Genomic DNA, 20900 nt, shown 5'->3' on the forward strand with positions numbered 1-20900 from the left:
AAGAGCAGAGATGAGCCCCCAGACAATAAAAACAGCTGGCCAGTACGGGGATCGAACCCGCGACCTTGGCGTTATTAGCACCACGCTCTAACCAGCTGAGCTAACCGGCCTGGCTCAGCCATCCATGTCTGCCTGATTGGAAAAAAACTGCCATAATGTTTGTGAATGCAATGAGACAATAAAGCTTCACGTTTTAACCTGAACAAGGGCTCGTCCGGGATTTGAACCCGGGACCTCTCGCACCCAAAGCGAGAATCATACCCCTAGACCAACGAGCCTTCTTTCCCTAAGCCAAGAAAAAAGAGCTATTCCAGCATCAACAAAAGAAGGAACATGAACTAACATGGAAGCAATCAAAGTCCTCGAGACAGTGTGAAAGGCTAACGAATGCAAGTTGGCCTCTTAATTGACCTAAAAATGGGGCTGTATCTAACATGTAGAGGGATGTTAGGGAGGACAGCTGAAACGGTCAGATGTCACTTAGACCAGCGGGTCTCAATTCCAGTCCTCACGCCCCCTGCTCTTCACATTTTGTAAGTTTCTTGTATAGCTTCAGACATTTGTTCCATTCGAACGTAAGTGCCCTGAGAACTGGACATCACATGACAGCCCTCCGTGATTCAAGTTCAAAGAATATGTATATGTTCAATTCATAGTGAGTAATACAGTGGTGTATCGAGGTAAACAGAGGTAAAGGATGTCACACTTCTCCATGTGTGAAGAAGTTGCGCAGCACAAATCCGTGAACCAATGTTCCAAAGTGAAGTATACTTTGTCGGATTTCCCCTGCTCAGGGAGTGGGGAGCAATGAACACTGTGTAGGGACCATGTCAATCACTAGGAGCTCACTTCTAATGAGCTGATTATCCGAATCAGGTGTGCTAACAAAGAGAGACATGCAAAACATGCAGACCTGGGGGAGCGAGGACTAGAATTGAGAACCGCTTCCTTAGACTTTAAGTCAGTGTGAGCAAAAGAGGTGAGAAGTTGTCTGCATGACCCGAGTGTTCCAAGGTAGCCTACATAATACAAGAATCCATACACATGCATACTGGCGTAACAAGACCGAGAAGGTCCTGCGCAAACTGGTGGCAAAATAGGTCCCACCGAGATTTGAACTCGGATCACTGGATTCAGAGTCCAGAGTGCTAACCATTACACCATGGAACCTTAACTGGTGCAGCTGTTGCTCACAGGGCCACAAACACTGGCACCATCGCCAAACTAGTGCTGTTTTATCTTTTCCTGCGGCAAGAAAGCACACAGGCTCCACCGAGATTCGAACTCAGATCGCTGGCTTAGCCATCCATGTCTGCCTGATTGGAAAAAACCTGCCATAATGTTTGTGAATGCAATGAGACAATAAAGCTTCACGTTTTAACCTGAACAAGGGCTCGTCCGGGATTTGAACCCGGGACCTCTCGCACGCAAAGCAAGAATCATACCCCTAGACCAACTAGCCTTCTTTCCCTAATCCAAGGAAAAAGAGCTATTCCAGCATCAACAAAAGAAGGAACATGAACTAACGTGGAAGCAATCAAAGTCCTCGAGACAGTGTGAAAGGCTAACGAATGCAAGTTGGCCTCTTAATTGACCTAAAAATGGGGCTGTATCTAACATGTAGAGGGATGTTAGGGAGGACAGCTGAAATGGTCAGATGTCACTTAGACCAGCGGGTCTCAATTCCAGTCCTCGCGCCCCCTGCTCTACACATTTTGTAAGTTTCTTGTATAGCTTCAGACATTTGTTCCATTCGAACGTAAGTGCCCTGAGAACTGGACATCACATGACAGCCCTCCGTGATTCAAGTTCAAAGCGTATGTATATGTTCAATTCATAGTGAGTAATACAGTGGTGTATCGAGGTATACAGAGGTAAAGGATGTCACACTTCTCCATGTGTGAAGAAGTTGCGCAGCACAAATCCGTGAACCAATGTTCCAAAGTGAAGTATTCTTTGAAGGATTTCCCCTGCTCAGGGAGTGGGGAGCAATGAACACTGTGTAGGGACCATGTCAATCACTAGGAGCTCACTTCTAATGAGCTGATTATCCGAATCAGGTGTGCTAACAAAGAGAGACATGCAAAACATGCAGACCTGGGGGAGCGAGTACTAGAATTGAGAACCGCTTCCTTAGACTTTAAGTCAGTGTGAGCAAAAGAGGTGAGAAGTTGTCTGCATGACCCGAGTGTTCCAAGGTAGCCTACATAATACAAGAATCCATACACATGCATACTGGCGTAACAAGACCGAGAAGGTCCTGCGCAAACTGGTGGCAAAATAGGTCCCACCGAGATTTGAACTCGGATCACTGGATTCAGAGTCCAGAGTGCTAACCATTACACCATGGAACCTTAACTGGTGCAGCTGTTGCTCACAGGGCCACAAACACTGGCACCATCGCCAAACTAGTGCTGTTTTATCTTTTCCTGCGGCAAGAAAGCACACAGGCTCCACCGAGATTCGAACTCAGATCGCTGGATTCAAAGCCCAGAGTGCTGACCATTACACCATGGAACCAAAACTGCTTGGTTGGAGGCCAACTTGGAAACAGATAGCTCTCTGGCTGTGGGGAAGCAGTTATACAGAGAGGTTGGAACCCAGTGATTTTTTGTCAATGGCCCGCCTCAAAAAATGGAAAATTTTGGGAGATGTTGCCGAAACCCGGGATCGAACCAGGGACCTTCAGATCTTCAGTCTAACGCTCTCCCAACTGAGCTATTTCGGCTACAACAAACCTCTGCTTAGCAAACAGTGATTTCAGGGAGATCACCCTACTCTTTGTCGGAAATGAAGAGCAGAGCAGAGATGAGCCCCCAGACAATAAAAACAGCTGGCCAGTACGGGGATCGAACCCGCGACCTTGGCGTTATTAGCACCACGCTCTAACCAGCTGAGCTATCCGGCCTGGCTTAGCCATCCATGTCTGCCTGATTGGAAAAAACCTGCCATAATGTTTGTGAATGCAATGAGACAATAAAGCTTCACGTTTTAACCTGAACAAGGGCTCGTCCGGGATTTGAACCCGGGACCTCTCGCACCCAAAGCGAGAATCATACCCCTAGACCAACGAGCCTTCTTTCCCTAAGCCAAGAAAAAAGAGCTATTCCAGCATCAACAAAAGAAGGAACATGAACTAACGTGGAAGCAATCAAAGTCCTCGAGACAGTGTGAAAGGCTAACGAATGCAAGTTGGCCTCTTAATTGACCTAAAAATGGGGCTGTATCTAACATGTAGAGGGATGTTAGGGAGGACAGCTGAAACGGTCAGATGTCACTTAGACCAGCGGGTCTCAATTCCAGTCCTCGCGCCCCCTGCTCTTCACATTTTGTAAGTTTCTTGTATAGCTTCAGACATTTGTTCCATTCGAACGTAAGTGCCCTGAGAACTGGACATCACATGACAGCCCTCCGTGATTCAAGTTCAAAGCGTATGTATATGTTCAATTTATAGTGAGTAATACAGTGGTGTATCGAGGTATACAGAGGTAAAGGATGTCACACTTCTCCATGTGTGAAGAAGTTGCGCAGCACAAATCCGTGAACCAATGTTCCAAAGTGAAGTATACTTTGACGGATTTCCCCTGCTCAGGGAGTGGGGAGCATTGAACACTGTGTAGGGACCATGTCAATCACTAGGAGCTCACTTCTAATGAGCTGATTATCCGAATCAGGTGTGCTAACAAAGAGAGACATGCAAAACATGCAGACCTGGGGGAGCGAGGACTAGAATTGAGAACCGCTTCCTTAGACTTTAAGTCAGTGTGAGCAAAAGAGGTGAGAAGTTGTCTGCATGACCCGAGTGTTCCAAGGTAGCCTACATAATACAAGAATCCATACACATGCATACTGGCGTAACAAGACCGAGAAGGTCCTGCGCAAACTGGTGGCAAAATAGGTCCCACCGAGATTTGAACTCGGATCACTGGATTCAGAGTCCAGAGTGCTAACCTTTACACCATGGAACCTTAACTGGTGCAGCTGTTGCTCACAGGGCCACAAACACTGGCACCATCGCCAAACTAGTGCTGTTTTATCTTTTCCTGCGGCAAGAAAGCACACAGGCTCCACCGAGATTCGAACTCAGATCGCTGGCTTAGCCATCCATGTCTGCCTGATTGGAAAAAACCTGCCATAATGTTTGTGAATGCAATGAGACAATAAAGCTTCACGTTTTAACCTGAACAAGGGCTCGTCCGGGATTTGAACCCGGGACCTCTCGCACCCAAAGCAAGAATCATACCCCTAGACCAACTAGCCTTCTTTCCCTAATCCAAGGAAAAAGAGCTATTCCAGCATCAACAAAAGAAGGAACATGAACTAACGTGGAAGCAATCAAAGTCCTCGAGACAGTGTGAAAGGCTAACGAATGCAAGTTGGCCTCTTAATTGACCTAAAAATGGGGCTGTATCTAACATGTAGAGGGATGTTAGGGAGGACAGCTGAAATGGTCAGATGTCACTTAGACCAGCGGGTCTCAATTCCAGTCCTCGCGCCCCCTGCTCTACACATTTTGCAAGTTTCTTGTATAGCTTCAGACATTTGTTCCATTCGAACGTAAGTGCCCTGAGAACTGGACATCACATGACAGCCCCCCATGATTCAAGTTCAAAGCGTATGTATATGTTCAATTCATAGTGAGTAATACAGTGGTGTATCGAGGTATACAGAGGTAAAGGATGTCACACTTCTCCATGTGTGAAGAAGTTGCGCAGCACAAATCCGTGAACCAATGTTCCAAAGTGAAGTATTCTTTGACGGATTTCCCCTGCTCAGGGAGTGGGGAGCAATGAACACTGTGTAGGGACCATGTCAATCACTAGGAGCTCACTTCTAATGAGCTGATTATCCGAATCAGGTGTGCTAACAAAGAGAGACATGCAAAACATGCAGACCTGGGGGAGCGAGTACTAGAATTGAGAACCGCTTCCTTGTACTTTAAGTCAGTGTGAGCAAAAGAGGTGAGAAGTTGTCTGCATGACCCGAGTGTTCCAAGGTAGCCTACATAATACAAGAATCCATACACATGCATACTGGCGTAACAAGACCGAGAAGGTCCTGCGCAAACTGGTGGCAAAATAGGTCCCACCAAGATTTGAACTCGGATCACTGGATTCAGAGTCCAGAGTGCTAACCATTACACCATGGAACCTTAACTGTTGCTCACAGGGCCACAAACACTGGCACCATCGCCAAACTAGTGCTGTTTTATCTTTTCCTGCGCCAATAAAGCACACAGGCTCCACCGAGATTCGAACTCAGATCGCTGGATTCAAAGCCCAGAGTGCTGACCATTACACCATGGAACCAAAACTGCTTGGTTGGAGGCCAACTTGGAAACAGATAGCTCTCTGGCTGTGGGGAAGCAGTTATACAGAGAGGTTGGAACCCAGTGATTTTTGGTCAATGGCCCGCCTCAAAAAAGGGAAAAGTGTGTCGAAATGAAGAGCAGAGCAGAGATGAGCCCCCAGACAATAAAAACAGCTGGCCAGTACGGGAATCGAACACGCAACCTTGGCGTTATTAGCACCACGCTCTAACCAGCTGAGCTATCCGGCCTGGCTTAGCCATACATGTCTGCCTGATTGGAAAAAACCTGCCATAATGTTTGTGAATGCAAGGAGACAATAAAGCTTCACGTTTTAACTTGAACAAGGGCTCGTCCGGGATTTGAACCCGGGACCTCTCGCACCCAAAACGAGAATCATACCCCTAGACCAACGAGCCTTCTTTCCCTAAGCTAAGAAAAAAGAGCTATTCCAGCATCAACAAAAGAAGGAACATGAACTAACGTGGAAGCAATCAAAGTCCTCGAGACAGTGTGAAAGGCTAACGAATGCAAGTTGGCCTCTTAATTGACCTAAAAATGGGGCTGTATCTAACATGTAGAGGGATGTTAGGGAGGATAGCTGAAACGGTCAGATGTCACTTAGACCAGCGGGTCTCAATTCCAGTCCTCGCGCCCCCTGCTCTTCACATTTTGTAAGTTTCTTGTATAGCTTCAGACATTTGTTCCATTCGAACGTAACTGCCCTGAGAACTGGACATCACATGACAGCCCTCCGTGATTCAAGTTCAAAGCGTATGTATATGTTCAATTCATAGTGAGTAATACAGTGGTGTATCGAGGTATACAGAGGTAAAGGATGTCACACTTCTCCATGTGTGAAGAAGTTGCGCAGCACAAATCCGTGAACCAATGTTCCAAAGTGAAGTATACTTTGACGGATTTCCCCTGCTCAGGGAGTGGGGAGCAATGAACACTGTGTAGGGACCATGTCAATCACTAGGAGCTCACTTCTAATGAGCTGATTATCCGAATCAGGTGTGCTAACAAAGAGAGACATGCAAAACATGCAGACCTGGGGGAGCGAGGACTAGAATTGAGAACCGCTTCCTTAGACTTTAAGTCAGTGTGAGCAAAAGAGGTGAGAAGTTGTCTGCATGACCCGAGTGTTCCAAGGTAGCCTACATAATACAAGAATCCATACACATGCATACTGGCGTAACAAGACCGAGAAGGTCCTGCGCAAACTGGTGGCAAAATAGGTCCCACCGAGATTTGAACTCGGATCACTGGATTCAGAGTCCAGAGTGCTAACCATTACACCATGGAACCTTAACTGGTGCAGCTGTTGCTCACAGGGCCACAAACACTGGCACCATCGCCAAACTAGTGCTGTTTTATCTTTTCCTGCGGCAAGGTAGTACACATAATGGGTTCGTGGAAAAAACCCCATTCATTTTAAATTGCCATATACCGCATAATGGTTCGAAGGGATTGTACTGTCAATTTGGATCCATTTTCTCCTTTAGAAAACTGGCCAACGGGACGAGTCGGCTTACCCCCCTTTTCCGTAGGGAATCCGCAGTAAACCAAGTATTGACACCTCTAGGGGGTGATGTTGACCACCGGGGGAGCCCCCCCACCCCCACCCCCACCTCCCACGAACCCTATATAGGTCCTTTTGCCATCGTTCTGCTGGCCGTTGGGGGTATTCGCTCCCAGGACCCTATTATTTGGCCTTTCTCCCATTAAACGAATGGCCGGGGCAGTTCTAGGGTGGGCTTCGCATCCCAGCGGGCCGCGTTTTGTCCACCCGCCATATGGGTCCGCTGTGCGGACCCCCGTGACCACGAACCCTATAAAGGTCCTTTTGCCATGACCACGAACCCATTATTTGTCCATTTAACCATTATCATCGCGGATCTGACCCTCGAGCCGCGAGGACCCCCGACCCGGACCCCCGGTCCCAAGGAACCACTATTTGTCCACTTTTCCACTATTTTCACGGAACGTTCCCAAAAGGGTCCCAGAGGTGGGGGGTGGGCGTCCCCGCCCAGCGGGCGCTCACCGGCGCCCCCTCTGGCCATTTCGGGGTCGCCGACGCAAGTCGCTCCGATCGGCCCGCGGTCTCGGTGAGGTCACTGGGGGGGCCCCACGGACCCCGCTGTGAAATTTGGGACCCCTGGGACGTTTCTAAAAAAATCCTACCTGTCATTTATTCCCATGCGTTCGGCCTAGCGGACTCGTGGACACGACTCCCAAGGGTCCGATCGGGCCGAATTTTGGATATGTGTCTCGAGGGCATCCCCTCGACCGGGCACAGAAGTCTGGTGGCCCTACGACCTTCTTTAGGGGTCAAACGGTCACAGAAGGGACCCCACGTCCACAAAAGCGGTACGCATTTTGTTGGGAGGTGGGACGTCCACAGTTCGGAGACGATAGGTCGTAGGGCCCCCAGATTTGAGATTCTGGCATCTCAGGGGCCCCTCAACAAGGGCCCCGAAACACGTAGTCGTAGGACCCATGGAAAAAAAGTGCATCGCACTAGGTTCTCGCGCTTTTGACAGCACGTTCTAGGGGCCCTCAGGAGGAACCGATCCAAATTTCAGGCCCCTAGGACGTTTCTAAAAAAATCCCACCTGCCATTTACTTGAATGTGTTCGGCCTAGCGGTTTCGTGGACACGGCTCGCCGGGGTCCGATCGGGCCGAATTTTGGATATGTGTCTCATGGGGGCCACCTCGACCGGGCATAGAAGTCTGGTGACCCTACGACCTTATTTAGGGGTCAAAGGGTCAAAAAAGGGAGCGCTTGTCCACCAAACCGGTACGTGTTTACATTGGAGATGGGACATCCGCCCTTCGGAGACGATGGGTCGTAGGGCCCCGAGATTCGAGATTCTCGCATCTCAGGGGCCCCTCTCCCATGTCCCCAAAGCACGAAGCTGTAGGACCTTGAAAAAAAATTCCCATCCTGCACCCTGAAATCTCTCAAAAGGCTCTGATCATGTAAGAGTCAGAGAGGACTGAGGGAGAGATTTTGTGCAGGAGGCTCCGAATTTTCCCCTCGCCTTAGGGCCCCACTCTTTCGGCAGCTCAATCGGGGCGGCCCCTGGACCCACCGATCCGAAATTCGGGCCCCTGGGTCTTTTCTAAAAAAGTCCCACCTGCCACATACTTGAATGGGTTTGGCCTAGCGGATTCGTGGACACAACTCGCGAGGGCCCCAGGGCCCCGTGCTTTCGGAAGCTCACTTGGGGCGGCCCCTTGACCCACCAATCCGAATTTCGGGCCACTGGGTCTTTTCTAAAAAAGTCCCACCTGCAATATACTTGAATGTTTTTGGCCTAGCGGGTTAATGGACAGGACTTGCAAGGGTCCCATCGGGCCGAATTTTGGATATGTGTCTCGAGGGCATCCCCTCGACCGGGCACAGAAGTCTGGTGGCCCTACGACCTTCTTTAGGGGTCAAACGGTCACAGAAGGGACCCCACGTCCACAAAAGCGGTACGCGTTTTGATGGGAGGTGGGACGTCCACAGTTCCGAGACGATAGGTCGTAGGGCCCCCAGATTTGAGATTCTGGCATCTCAGGGGCCCCTCAACAAGGGCCCTGAAACACGTAGTCGTAGGACCCATGGAAAAAGTGCATCGCACTAGGTTCTCGCGCTTTTGACAGCACGTTCTAGGGGCCCTCAGGAGCAACCGATCCAAATTTCAGGCCCCTGGGACGTTTCTAAAAAAATCCCACCTGCCATTTACTTGAATGTGTTCGGCCTAGCGGTTTCGTGGACACGGCTCGACGGGGTCCGATCGGGCCGAATTTTGGATATGTGTCTCATGGGGGCCACCTCGACCGGGCATAGAAGTCTGGTGACCCTACGACCTTATTTAGGGGTCAACGGGTCAAAAAAGGGAGCGCTTGTCCACCAAACCGGTACGCGTTTACATTGGAGATGGGACATCCGCCCTTCGGAGACGATGGGTCGTAGGGCCCCGAGATACGAGATTCTCGCATCTCAGGGGCCCCTCTCCCATGTCCCCAAAGCACGAAGCTGTAGGACCTTGAAAAAAAATTCCCATCCTGCACCCTGAAATCTCTCAAAAGGCTCTGATCATGTAAGAGTCAGAGAGGGCTGAGGGAGAGATTTTGTGCAGGAGGCTCCGAATTTTCCCCTTGCCTTAGGGCCCCACTCTTTCGGCAGCTCAATCGGGGCGGCCCCTGGACCCACCGATCCGAATTTCGGGCCCCTGGGTCTTTTCTTAAAAAGTCCCACCTGCCACATACTTGAATGGGTTTGGCCTAGCGGATTCGTGGACACAAGTCGCGAGGGCCCCAGGGCCCCGTGCTTTCGGAAGCTCACTCGGGGCGGCCCCTTGACCCACCGATCCGAATTTCGGGCCTCTGGGTCTTTTCTAAAAAAATCCCACCTGCCATTTACTTGAATGTGTTCGGCCTAGCGGTTTCGTGGACACGGCTCGCCGGGGTCCGATCGGGCCGAATATTGGATATGTGTCTCATGGGGGCCAACTCAACCGGGCATAGAAGTCTGGTGACCCTACGACCTTATTTAGGGGTCAAAGGGTCAAAAAAGGGAGCGCTTGTCCACTAAACCGGTATGCGTTTACATTGGAGATGGGACATCCGCCCTTCGGAGACGATGGGTCATAGGGCCCCGAGATTCGAGATTCTCGCATCTCAGGGGCCCCTCTCCCATGTCCCTGAAGCACGAAGCTGTAGGACCTTGAAAAAAAAAATCCCATCCGGCACCCCTGAAATCTCTCAAAAGGCTCTGATCATGTAAGAGTCAGAGAGGGCTGAGGGAGAGATTTTGTGCAGGAGGCTCCGAATTTTCCCCTCGCCTTAGGGCCCCGCTCTTTCGGCAGCTCAATCGGGGCGGCCCCTGGACCCACCGATCCGAATTTCGGGCCCCTGGGTCTTTTCTAAAAAAGTCCCACCCGCCACATACTTGAATGGGTTCGGCCTAGCGGATTCGTGGACACAACTCGCGAGGGACACAGGGCCCCTCGCTTTCGGAAGCTCACTCGGGGTGGCCCCTTGACCCACCGATCCGAATTTCGGGCCCTTGGGTCTTTTCTAAAAAAGTCCCACCTGCCATATACTTGAATGTTTTTGGCCTAGCGGGTTCGTGGACAGGACTTGCAAGGGTCCGATCGGGCCGAATTTTGGATATGTGTCTCATGGGAACCCACTCAACTGGGCATAGAAGTCTGGTGGCCCTATGACCTTCTTTAGGGGTCAAACAGTCAAATAAGTGACCCCACGTCCACCAAATCGGTACACGTTTTGATTGAAGGTGGGACATCCACAGTTCGGAGACAATAGGACGTAGGGCCCCCATATTCCAGATTCTCGCATCTCAGGGGCCCCTCTCCCATGTCCCTGAAGCACGAAGCTGTAGGACCTTGAAAAAAAAATACCCGTCCGGCACCCTGAAATCTCTAAAAAGGCTCTGATCATGTAAGAGTCAGAGAGGGCCAAGGGAGAGATTTTGTGCAGGAGGCTCCGAATTTTTCCCTCGCCTTAGGGCCCCGCGCTTTCGGCAGCTCACTCGGGGCGGCCCCTGGACCCACCGATCCGAATTTCGGGCCCCTGGGTCTTTTCTAAAAAAAGTCCCACCTGCCATATACTTGAATGTTTTCAGCCTAGCGGGTTCGTGGACACGACTCCCAAGGGTCCGTATTATGGGATAAAACTTACAAAAATGGATTCCTGGGAGCTTGCAGAGTACAGCTGATGAGACTTCAACCACGAAACCGCTAAAATTGATCTGTCCACGGAACCATTAGGAAGGGCGTGCTGAATAAATGGCAAATGGGAGGTTTTTTTTTTTTAAAAATTCCATTTACAATTTATTCAGCGGGACCTCCATAGCGCTCCCGTGGACATAATTTTTTTTTGCATATTTTACATTATTATTGGATAAAACTTACATGAATGGATTCCTCTGGGTGTCCTGAGTACAGTAAAGGTCTTTTCATTAACAATAACACACATTTGAAATAAATAAAGTTAAATAAAGTTGCAATTTAATGAAAAGTGAGATACGCACCACATGTGGTGCACATGTGTGCCAAAATTCAACGCTCATTTTTATGCAAATTCTACAGTATTATGGGATAAAACTTACAAAAATGGATTCCTGGGAGCTTGCAGAGTACAGCGGAAGAGACTTCAACCACGAAACCGCTAAAATTTAGCTGTCCACGGAACCATTAGGAAGGGCGTGCTGAATGAATGGCAAATGGGAGGTTTTTTAAAAAAAAATGTCCATTTACAATTTATTCAGCGGGACCTCCGTAGTGCTCCCGTGGACATTATTTTTTATGCAAATTCTACAGTATATTGTGATAAAACTTACATGAATGGACTCTGCTGGGCTGTCTGAGTACACTGCAGGCGTTTTGATCAACAATATTGCCTATATTTAATTAAATCAAATTTACTAGAATTGCTTTTTGTTAAACCTAAGGTGGACACATATCCTACTTGCCATTTATTCATATTGGATGGACACCAAATTTGGGGCACTGTATCTCCGCCTGCCGGGGGTTCAGGGACTTGGGGCTGGTGGCGTCGGATAGAGGTCCCCCTGGTCTGACTTTGACCCGATTTTGGTGCAGTTTGGCCCCGTTTTGGCGGAGTTACAGCTTGGCAAAGTGTGTGACATTTTGGTTAATATTCACCACATGTGGTGAAATTAGCCAAAATCCAACATTTTTCCTATGCATATTTCTACAGTGTTATGGGATAAAACTTACAAAAATGGATTCCTGGGAGCTTGCAGAGTACAGCTGATGAGACTTCAACCACGAAACCGCTAAAATTGATCTGTCCACGGAACCATTAGGAAGGGCGTGCTGAATAAATGGCAAATGGGAGGTTTTTTTTTTAAAAAATTCCATTTACAATTTATTCAGCGGGACCTCCATAGCGCTCCCGTGGACATAATTTTTTTTTGCATATTTTACATTATTATTGGATAAAACTTACATGAATGGATTCCTCTGGGTGTCCTGAGTACAGTAAAGGTCTTTTCATTAACAATAACACACATTTGAAATAAATAAAGTTAAATAAAGTTGCAATTTAATGAAAAGTGAGATACGCACCACATGTGGTGCACATGTGTGCCAAAATTCAACGCTCATTTTTATGCAAATTCTACAGTATTATGGGATAAAACTTACAAAAATGGATTCCTGGGAGCTTGCAGAGTACAGCGGATGAGACTTCAACCACGAAACCGCTAAAATTTAGCTGTCCACAGAACCATTAGGAAGGGCGTGCTGAATGAATGGCAAATGGGAGGTTTTTTAAAAAAAAATGTCCATTTACAATTTATTCAGCGGGACCTCCGTAGTGCTCCCGTGGACATTATTTTTTATGCAAATTCTACAGTATATTGTGATAAAACTTACATGAATGGACTCTGCTGGGCTGTCTGAGTACACTGCAGGCGTTTTGATCAACAATATTGCCTATATTTAATTAAATCAAATTTACTAGAATTGCTTTTTGTTAAACCTAAGGTGGACACATATCCCACTTGCCATTTATTCATATTGGATGGACACCAAATTTGGGGCACTGTATCTCCGCCTGCCGGGGGTTCAGGGACTTGGGGCTGGTGGCGTCGGATAGAGGTCCCCCTGGTCTGACTTTGACCCGATTTTGGTGCAGTTTGGCCCCGTTTTGGCGGAGTTACAGCTTGGCAAAGTGTGTGACAGTTTGGTTAATATTCACCACATGTGGTGAAATTAGCCAAAATCCAACATTTTTCCTATGCATATTTCTACAGTGTTATGGGATAAAACTTACAAAAATGGATTCCTGGGAGCTTGCAGAGTACAGCTGATGAGACTTCAACCACGAAACCGCTAAAATTGATCTGTCCACGGAACCATTAGGAAGGGCGTGCTGAATAAATGGCAAATGGGAGGTTTTTTTTTTAAAAAATTCCATTTACAATTTATTCAGCGGGACCTCCATAGCGCTCCCGTGGACATAATTTTTTTTTGCATATTTTACATTATTATTGGATAAAACTTACATGAATGGATTCCTCTGGGTGTCCTGAGTACAGTAAAGGTCTTTTCATTAACAATAACACACATTTGAAATAAATAAAGTTAAATAAAGTTGCAATTTAATGAAAAGTGAGATACGCACCACATGTGGTGCACATGTGTGCCAAAATTCAACGCTCATTTTTATGCAAATTCTACAGTATTATGGGATAAAACTTACAAAAATGGATTCCTGGGAGCTTGCAGAGTACAGCGGATGAGACTTCAACCACGAAACCGCTAAAATTTAGCTGTCCACAGAACCATTAGGAAGGGCGTGCTGAATGAATGGCAAATGGGAGGTTTTTTAAAAAAAAATGTCCATTTACAATTTATTCAGCGGGACCTCCGTAGTGCTCCCGTGGACATTATTTTTTATGCAAATTCTACAGTATATTGTGATAAAACTTACATGAATGGACTCTGCTGGGCTGTCTGAGTACACTGCAGGCGTTTTGATCAACAATATTGCCTATATTTAATTAAATCAAATTTACTAGAATTGCTTTTTGTTAAACCTAAGGTGGACACATATCCCACTTGCCATTTATTCATATTGGATGGACACCAAATTTGGGGCACTGTATCTCCGCCTGCCGGGGGTTCAGGGACTTGGGGCTGGTGGCGTCGGATAGAGGTCCCCCTGGTCTGACTTTGACCCGATTTTGGTGCAGTTTGGCCCCGTTTTGGCGGAGTTACAGCTTGGCAAAGTGTGTGACAGTTTGGTTAATATTCACCACATGTGGTGAAATTAACCAAAATCCAACATTTTTTCTATGCATTTTTCTACAGTGTTATGGGTTAAAACTTACAAATATGGATTCCTGGGAGCTTGCAGAGTACAGCAGATGAGACTTTAACCACGAAATCGCTAAAATTGATCTGTCCACGGAACCATTAGGAAAGGCATGCTGAATAAATGGCAAATGGGAGGTTTTTTCAAAAAAAAAAGTCCATTTACAATTTATTCAGCGGGACCTCCATAGCGCTCCCGTGGACATAAATTTTTATGCATATTTTACATTATTATTGGATTAAACTTACATGAATGGATTCCTCTGGGTGTCCTGAGTACAGTAAAGGTCTTTTCATTAACAATAACACACATTTGAAATAAATAAAGTTAAATACATTTGCTATTTAATGAAAAGTGAGATACGCACCACATGTGGTGCACATGTGTGCCAAAATTCAACGCTCATGTTTATGCAAATTCTACAGTATTATGGGATAAAACTTACAAAAATGGGTTCCTGGGAGCTTGCAGAGTACAGCTGATGAGACTTCAACCACGAAACCGCTAAAATTTATCTGTCCACGGAACCATTAGGAAGGGCGTGCTGAATATATGGCAAATGGGAGGTTTTTAAAAAAAAAATGTCCATTTACAATTTATTCAGCGGGACCTCCATAGCGCTCCCGTGGACATAAATTTATATGCATATTTATATGCATACAGTATAATGAGTGAAATTCAGGGGATCCCTAGAGGGGTCTACCGTATGCGACCACCCTCGAGTTCCTGGGTGGTCCGGTTCCTGAGCTATAACGGTTCAAACCCCACGTTTTGGGGGGCCGTAACTCGGACCCCCGGGGTCAAAGGAACATGGGGCTGGTGTCGTCGGATAGGGGTCCCCAAGGTCTAATATTGACCAGAGTTTGGTGTTTTTTCCCCTCTCTTTGGGTGAGTTATGGCCGGTCAAATTTTGGGACTTTTTGCATTTGTGGGCCCGTATCACTGGCCCCCGGGGGTCTATCGACTTGGGGGAGGTGGCTTCAGAAAGGGCCCTTCGAGGGCTATCACGTCACCGAGATTCAAGTCGCTAGGTCTCTTCCTTTCATTTGACTATCAAAAATGTGGGGGGCCATAACTCCGCCCCCCGGGGTGTTATGGATGGGGGGCAGCGGTGTTCGGTAGGCCTTCTGGAGGTCTTACTCTGACCCGATTTTGGTGCAGTTTGGCCCCGTTTTGGCAGAGTTACAGCTTGGCAAAGTCTGTGACATTTTGGTTAACATTCACCATATGTGGTGAAATTAACCAAAATCCAACATTTTTTCTATGCATATTTCTACAGTATAATGGGATAAAACTTACAAAAATGGAATCCTCTGAGTGCCCTGAGTACTGTACAAGCGTTTTCTCTAGGCTTCATAATAAAAAAAAATTTCCGACTTCCACCCCCCTCGAGCTGCCTTCTCTAGCCGGGGAGGGTGCACCCTGGCCGGCATGGATGAGTAGGTGCGAGGGGGGTGGATGGTACTCTTTTTTGGCTAATTTCTCCGGGATGCGGTGGACCCCGGGGCTGAAATTCAGGGGATCCTTAGAGGGTCGAGGGGTCTACCGTATGTGACCACACTCGAGTTCCTGGGTGGTCCGGTTTTTGAGTTATAACGGTTCAAATCCCACAGTTTGGGGGGCCGTAACTCGGACCCCCAGGGTCATAGGAACATGGGGTTGGTGTCGTCGGATAGGGGTCCCCAAGGTCTAATATTGACCAGAGTTTGGTGTTTTTTCCCCTCTCTTTGGGTGAGTTATGGCCGGTCAAATTTTGGGACTTTTTGCATTTGCGGGCCCGTATCTCTGGCCCCCGGGGGTCTATCGACTTGGGGGAGGTGGCTTCAGAAAGGGCCCTTCGAGGGCTATCACGTCACCGAGTTTCAAGTCGCTAGGTCTCTTCCTTTCATTTGACTATCAAAAATGTGGGGGGCCATAACTCCGCCCCCCGGGGTGTTATGGATGGGGGGCAGCGGTGTTCGGTAGGCCTTCTGGAGGTCTGACGTTGACCCGATTTTGGTTCAGTTTGGCCCCGTTTTGGCAGAGTTACAGCTTAAGGTCCCCTTAACCCACGTACACGAGCCCTCAAACTTATACCTGAATGGACGCTCCAAAAAAAAATGGACTTTATAGAGAAAGCACACAGGCTCCACCGAGATTCGAACTCAGATCGCTGGCTTAGCCATCCATGTCTGCCTGATTGGAAAAAACCTGCCATAATGTTTGTGAATGCAATGAGACAATAAAGCTTCACGTTTTAACCTGAACAAGGGCTTGGATTTTGAAATTAGCCAAAATCCAACATTTTTCCTATGCATATTTCTACAGTGTTATGGGATAAAACTTACAAAAATGGATTCCTGGGAGCTTGCAGAGTACAGCTGATGAGACTTCAACCACGAAACCGCTAAAATTGATCTGTCCACGGAACCATTAGGAAGGGCGTGCTGAATAAATGGCAAATGGGAGGTTTTTTTTTTTAAAAATTCCATTTACAATTTATTCAGCGGGACCTCCATAGCGCTCCCGTGGACATAATTTTTTTTTGCATATTTTACATTATTATTGGATAAAACTTACATGAATGGATTCCTCTGGGTGTCCTGAGTACAGTAAAGGTCTTTTCATTAACAATAACACACATTTGAAATAAATAAAGTTAAATAAAGTTGCAATTTAATGAAAAGTGAGATACGCACCACATGTGGTGCACATGTGTGCCAAAATTCAACGCTCATTTTTATGCAAATTCTACAGTATTATGGGATAAAACTTACAAAAATGGATTCCTGGGAGCTTGCAGAGTACAGCGGATGAGACTTCAACCACGAAACCGCTAAAATTTAGCTGTCCACAGAACCATTAGGAAGGGCGTGCTGAATGAATGGCAAATGGGAGGTTTTTTAAAAAAAAATGTCCATTTACAATTTATTCAGCGGGACCTCCGTAGTGCTCCCGTGGACATTATTTTTTATGCAAATTCTACAGTATATTGTGATAAAACTTACATGAATGGACTCTGCTGGGCTGTCTGAGTACACTGCAGGCGTTTTGATCAACAATATTGCCTATATTTAATTAAATCAAATTTACTAGAATTGCTTTTTGTTAAACCTAAGGTGGACACATATCCCACTTGCCATTTATTCATATTGGATGGACACCAAATTTGGGGCACTGTATCTCCGCCTGCCGGGGGTTCAGGGACTTGGGGCTGGTGGCGTCGGATAGAGGTCCCCCTGGTCTGACTTTGACCCGATTTTGGTGCAGTTTGGCCCCGTTTTGGCGGAGTTACAGCTTGGCAAAGTGTGTGACAGTTTGGTTAATATTCACCACATGTGGTGAAATTAACCAAAATCCAACATTTTTTCTATGCATTTTTCTACAGTGTTATGGGTTAAAACTTACAAATATGGATTCCTGGGAGCTTGCAGAGTACAGCAGATGAGACTTTAACCACGAAATCGCTAAAATTGATCTGTCCACGGAACCATTAGGAAAGGCATGCTGAATAAATGGCAAATGGGAGGTTTTTTCAAAAAAAAAAGTCCATTTACAATTTATTCAGCGGGACCTCCATAGCGCTCCCGTGGACATAAATTTTTATGCATATTTTACATTATTATTGGATTAAACTTACATGAATGGATTCCTCTGGGTGTCCTGAGTACAGTAAAGGTCTTTTCATTAACAATAACACACATTTGAAATAAATAAAGTTAAATACATTTGCTATTTAATGAAAAGTGAGATACGCACCACATGTGGTGCACATGTGTGCCAAAATTCAACGCTCATGTTTATGCAAATTCTACAGTATTATGGGATAAAACTTACAAAAATGGGTTCCTGGGAGCTTGCAGAGTACAGCTGATGAGACTTCAACCACGAAACCGCTAAAATTTATCTGTCCACGGAACCATTAGGAAGGGCGTGCTGAATATATGGCAAATGGGAGGTTTTTAAAAAAAAAATGTCCATTTACAATTTATTCAGCGGGACCTCCATAGCGCTCCCGTGGACATAAATTTATATGCATATTTATATGCATACAGTATAATGAGTGAAATTCAGGGGATCCCTAGAGGGGTCTACCGTATGCGACCACCCTCGAGTTCCTGGGTGGTCCGGTTCCTGAGCTATAACGGTTCAAACCCCACGTTTTGGGGGGCCGTAACTCGGACCCCCGGGGTCAAAGGAACATGGGGCTGGTGTCGTCGGATAGGGGTCCCCAAGGTCTAATATTGACCAGAGTTTGGTGTTTTTTCCCCTCTCTTTGGGTGAGTTATGGCCGGTCAAATTTTGGGACTTTTTGCATTTGTGGGCCCGTATCACTGGCCCCCGGGGGTCTATCGACTTGGGGGAGGTGGCTTCAGAAAGGGCCCTTCGAGGGCTATCACGTCACCGAGATTCAAGTCGCTAGGTCTCTTCCTTTCATTTGACTATCAAAAATGTGGGGGGCCATAACTCCGCCCCCCGGGGTGTTATGGATGGGGGGCAGCGGTGTTCGGTAGGCCTTCTGGAGGTCTTACTCTGACCCGATTTTGGTTCAGTTTGGCCCCGTTTTGGCAGAGTTACAGCTTAAGGTCCCCTTAACCCACGTACACGAGCCCTCAAACTTATACCTGAATGGACGCTCCAAAAAAAAATGGACTTTATAGAGAAAGCACACAGGCTCCACCGAGATTCGAACTCAGATCGCTGGCTTAGCCATCCATGTCTGCCTGATTGGAAAAAACCTGCCATAATGTTTGTGAATGCAATGAGACAATAAAGCTTCACGTTTTAACCTGAACAAGGGCTCGTCCGCGATTTGAACCCGGGACCTCTCGCACCCAAAGCAAGAATCATACCCCTAGACCAACTAGCCTTCTTTCCCTAATCCAAGGAAAAAGAGCTATTCCAGCATCAACAAAAGAAGGAACATGAACTAACGTGGAAGCAATCAAAGTCCTCGAGACAGTGTGAAAGGCTAACGAATGCAAGTTGGCCTCTTAATTGACCTAAAAATGGGGCTGTATCTAACATGTAGAGGGATGTTAGGGAGGACAGCTGAAACGGTCAGATGTCACTTAGACCAGCGGGTCTCAATTCCAGTCCTCGCGCCCCCTGCTCTTCACATTTTGTAAGTTTCTTGTATAGCTTCAGACATTTGTTCCATTCGAACGTAAGTGCCCTGAGAACTGGACATCACATGAAATCCCTCCGTGATTCAAGTTCAAAGCGTATGTATATGTTCAATTCATAGTGAGTAATACAGTGGTGTATCGAGGTATACAGAGGTAAATGATGTCACACTTCTCCATGTGTGAAGAAGTTGCGCAGCACAAATCCATGAACCAATGTTCCAAAGTGAAGTATACTTTGACGGATTTCCCCTGCTCAGGGAGTGGGGAGCAATGAACAGTGTGTAGGGACCATGTCAATCACTAGGAGCTCACTTCTAATGAGCTGATTATCCGAATCAGGTGTGCTAACAAAGAGAGACATGCAAAACATGCAGACCTGGTGGGAGCGAGGACTAGAATTGAGAACCGCTTCCTTAGACTTTAAGTCAGTGTGAGCAAAAGAGGTGAGAAGTTGTCTGCATGATCCGAGTGTTCCAAGGTAGCCTACATAATACAAGAATCCATACACATGCATACTGGCATAAAAAGACCGAGAAGGTCCTTAAACACAAAAGCTTAATCTCTTTGTTAATTCGACAACATAATCTCGGCCAGTGCAAAGGAGCAAGCCCAGAGGAGGGACAGCCTCTTTGCTTCAAACCCATCATCCCCAGCTATGCTCGTCATTCTTGAAAGGCCAGGGGAATTAGCTCAAATGGTAGAGCGCTCGCTTAGCATGCGAGAGGTAGCGGGATCGATGCCCGCATTCTCCAAGTCGGCTACTGCCCTCTTACTCACACATCCCTAGACCAGTGGTTTTCAATCCTGTCCTGGAGGCATCCCTGCCCTGCACATTTCGCATTTCCCCTCATCTAACACACCTGTTTCAAATCATCAGCTCATTAGTAGAGACTGCAAGACCTGATTTGGGTGTGTCTAATAAGGGAGACATACAAAATGTTCAGGGCAGGGGTGCCTCCAGGAAAGGTTTGAAAACCATTGCCCTAAAGAGACCGACTGAGCGTTGACAGCAATGCTGCCACACTCCCACGTAAGCTTTTTTTGGGCTCATAGCTGCCAAAAAGTATTTCAGACATGGTCCTGTGCAAATTGGTTGCAAAACAGTGCCATTTTACGCACAGTTCCCTAAAGCAGGGGTTTTCAAACCTGTCCTGGAGGCACCCCTGCCCTTCACATTTTGAATGTGTCCCTCATCTAACACACCTGTTTCAAATCATCAGCTCATTAGTAGAGACCGTGAGACCTTATTTGGGTGTGTCTAATAAGGGAGACAATAAAAATGTGCAGGGCAGGGGTGCCTCCAAGACAGGTTTGAGAACAACTGCCCTAAAGAGACAGACTGAGCATCGATGCAATGCGGCCACACTCTCTACGTTAGTTAATTTTTTTGGACTAAAAGGTGCCGAAAAGTATTTCAGACATTGTCCTGCGCAAACTGGTGGCAAAATAGGTCCCACAGAGATTTGAACTCGGATCACTGGATTCAGAGTACAGAGTGCTAACCATTTCACCATGGAACCTTAACTGGTGCAGCTGTTGCTCACAGGGCCACAAACACTGGCACCATCGCCAAACTAGTGCTGTTTTATCTTTTCCTGTGGCAAGAAAGCACACAGGCTCC

The 20900-nt window shown here is 47.0% G+C and overlaps 16 non-coding genes across 16 annotated transcripts; 1 reads left to right on the forward strand and 15 right to left on the reverse strand.

Annotated features, from left to right (window-relative positions):
• Positions 1–36: 36 nt before the first annotated feature.
• trnai-aau (transfer RNA isoleucine (anticodon AAU)) lies at positions 37–110 on the reverse strand. Its single transcript has one exon. It is a non-coding gene; the product is annotated as a tRNA-Ile (tRNA).
• A 96-nt stretch (positions 111–206) lies between these two features.
• trnap-ugg (transfer RNA proline (anticodon UGG)) lies at positions 207–278 on the reverse strand. Its single transcript has one exon. It is a non-coding gene; the product is annotated as a tRNA-Pro (tRNA).
• Positions 279–1098: 820 nt separating this feature from the next.
• trnaq-cug (transfer RNA glutamine (anticodon CUG)) lies at positions 1099–1170 on the reverse strand. Its single transcript has one exon. It is a non-coding gene; the product is annotated as a tRNA-Gln (tRNA).
• A 1112-nt stretch (positions 1171–2282) lies between these two features.
• On the reverse strand, positions 2283–2354 carry trnaq-cug (transfer RNA glutamine (anticodon CUG)). Its single transcript has one exon. It is a non-coding gene; the product is annotated as a tRNA-Gln (tRNA).
• A 94-nt stretch (positions 2355–2448) lies between these two features.
• trnaq-uug (transfer RNA glutamine (anticodon UUG)) lies at positions 2449–2520 on the reverse strand. Its single transcript has one exon. It is a non-coding gene; the product is annotated as a tRNA-Gln (tRNA).
• A 135-nt stretch (positions 2521–2655) lies between these two features.
• On the reverse strand, positions 2656–2728 carry trnaf-gaa (transfer RNA phenylalanine (anticodon GAA)). Its single transcript has one exon. It is a non-coding gene; the product is annotated as a tRNA-Phe (tRNA).
• Positions 2729–2834: 106 nt separating this feature from the next.
• trnai-aau (transfer RNA isoleucine (anticodon AAU)) lies at positions 2835–2908 on the reverse strand. Its single transcript has one exon. It is a non-coding gene; the product is annotated as a tRNA-Ile (tRNA).
• A 96-nt stretch (positions 2909–3004) lies between these two features.
• Positions 3005–3076, reverse strand: trnap-ugg (transfer RNA proline (anticodon UGG)). Its single transcript has one exon. It is a non-coding gene; the product is annotated as a tRNA-Pro (tRNA).
• An 820-nt stretch (positions 3077–3896) lies between these two features.
• trnaq-cug (transfer RNA glutamine (anticodon CUG)) lies at positions 3897–3968 on the reverse strand. Its single transcript has one exon. It is a non-coding gene; the product is annotated as a tRNA-Gln (tRNA).
• Positions 3969–4188: 220 nt separating this feature from the next.
• Positions 4189–4260, reverse strand: trnap-ugg (transfer RNA proline (anticodon UGG)). The gene has a single exon. It is a non-coding gene; the product is annotated as a tRNA-Pro (tRNA).
• An 820-nt stretch (positions 4261–5080) lies between these two features.
• On the reverse strand, positions 5081–5152 carry trnaq-cug (transfer RNA glutamine (anticodon CUG)). Its single transcript has one exon. It is a non-coding gene; the product is annotated as a tRNA-Gln (tRNA).
• An 85-nt stretch (positions 5153–5237) lies between these two features.
• On the reverse strand, positions 5238–5309 carry trnaq-uug (transfer RNA glutamine (anticodon UUG)). Its single transcript has one exon. It is a non-coding gene; the product is annotated as a tRNA-Gln (tRNA).
• Positions 5310–5485: 176 nt separating this feature from the next.
• Positions 5486–5559, reverse strand: trnai-aau (transfer RNA isoleucine (anticodon AAU)). The gene has a single exon. It is a non-coding gene; the product is annotated as a tRNA-Ile (tRNA).
• A 96-nt stretch (positions 5560–5655) lies between these two features.
• Positions 5656–5727, reverse strand: trnap-ugg (transfer RNA proline (anticodon UGG)). Its single transcript has one exon. It is a non-coding gene; the product is annotated as a tRNA-Pro (tRNA).
• An 820-nt stretch (positions 5728–6547) lies between these two features.
• On the reverse strand, positions 6548–6619 carry trnaq-cug (transfer RNA glutamine (anticodon CUG)). Its single transcript has one exon. It is a non-coding gene; the product is annotated as a tRNA-Gln (tRNA).
• Positions 6620–19958: 13339 nt separating this feature from the next.
• trnaa-agc (transfer RNA alanine (anticodon AGC)) lies at positions 19959–20031 on the forward strand. The gene has a single exon. It is a non-coding gene; the product is annotated as a tRNA-Ala (tRNA).
• The last annotated feature ends 869 nt before the right edge of the window (positions 20032–20900 follow it).

The sequence above is a fragment of the Carassius carassius genome, chromosome 8, assembly GCF_963082965.1.
Source record: "Carassius carassius chromosome 8, fCarCar2.1, whole genome shotgun sequence".
In the NCBI taxonomy this organism is placed as follows: Eukaryota; Metazoa; Chordata; class Actinopteri; order Cypriniformes; family Cyprinidae; genus Carassius; species Carassius carassius.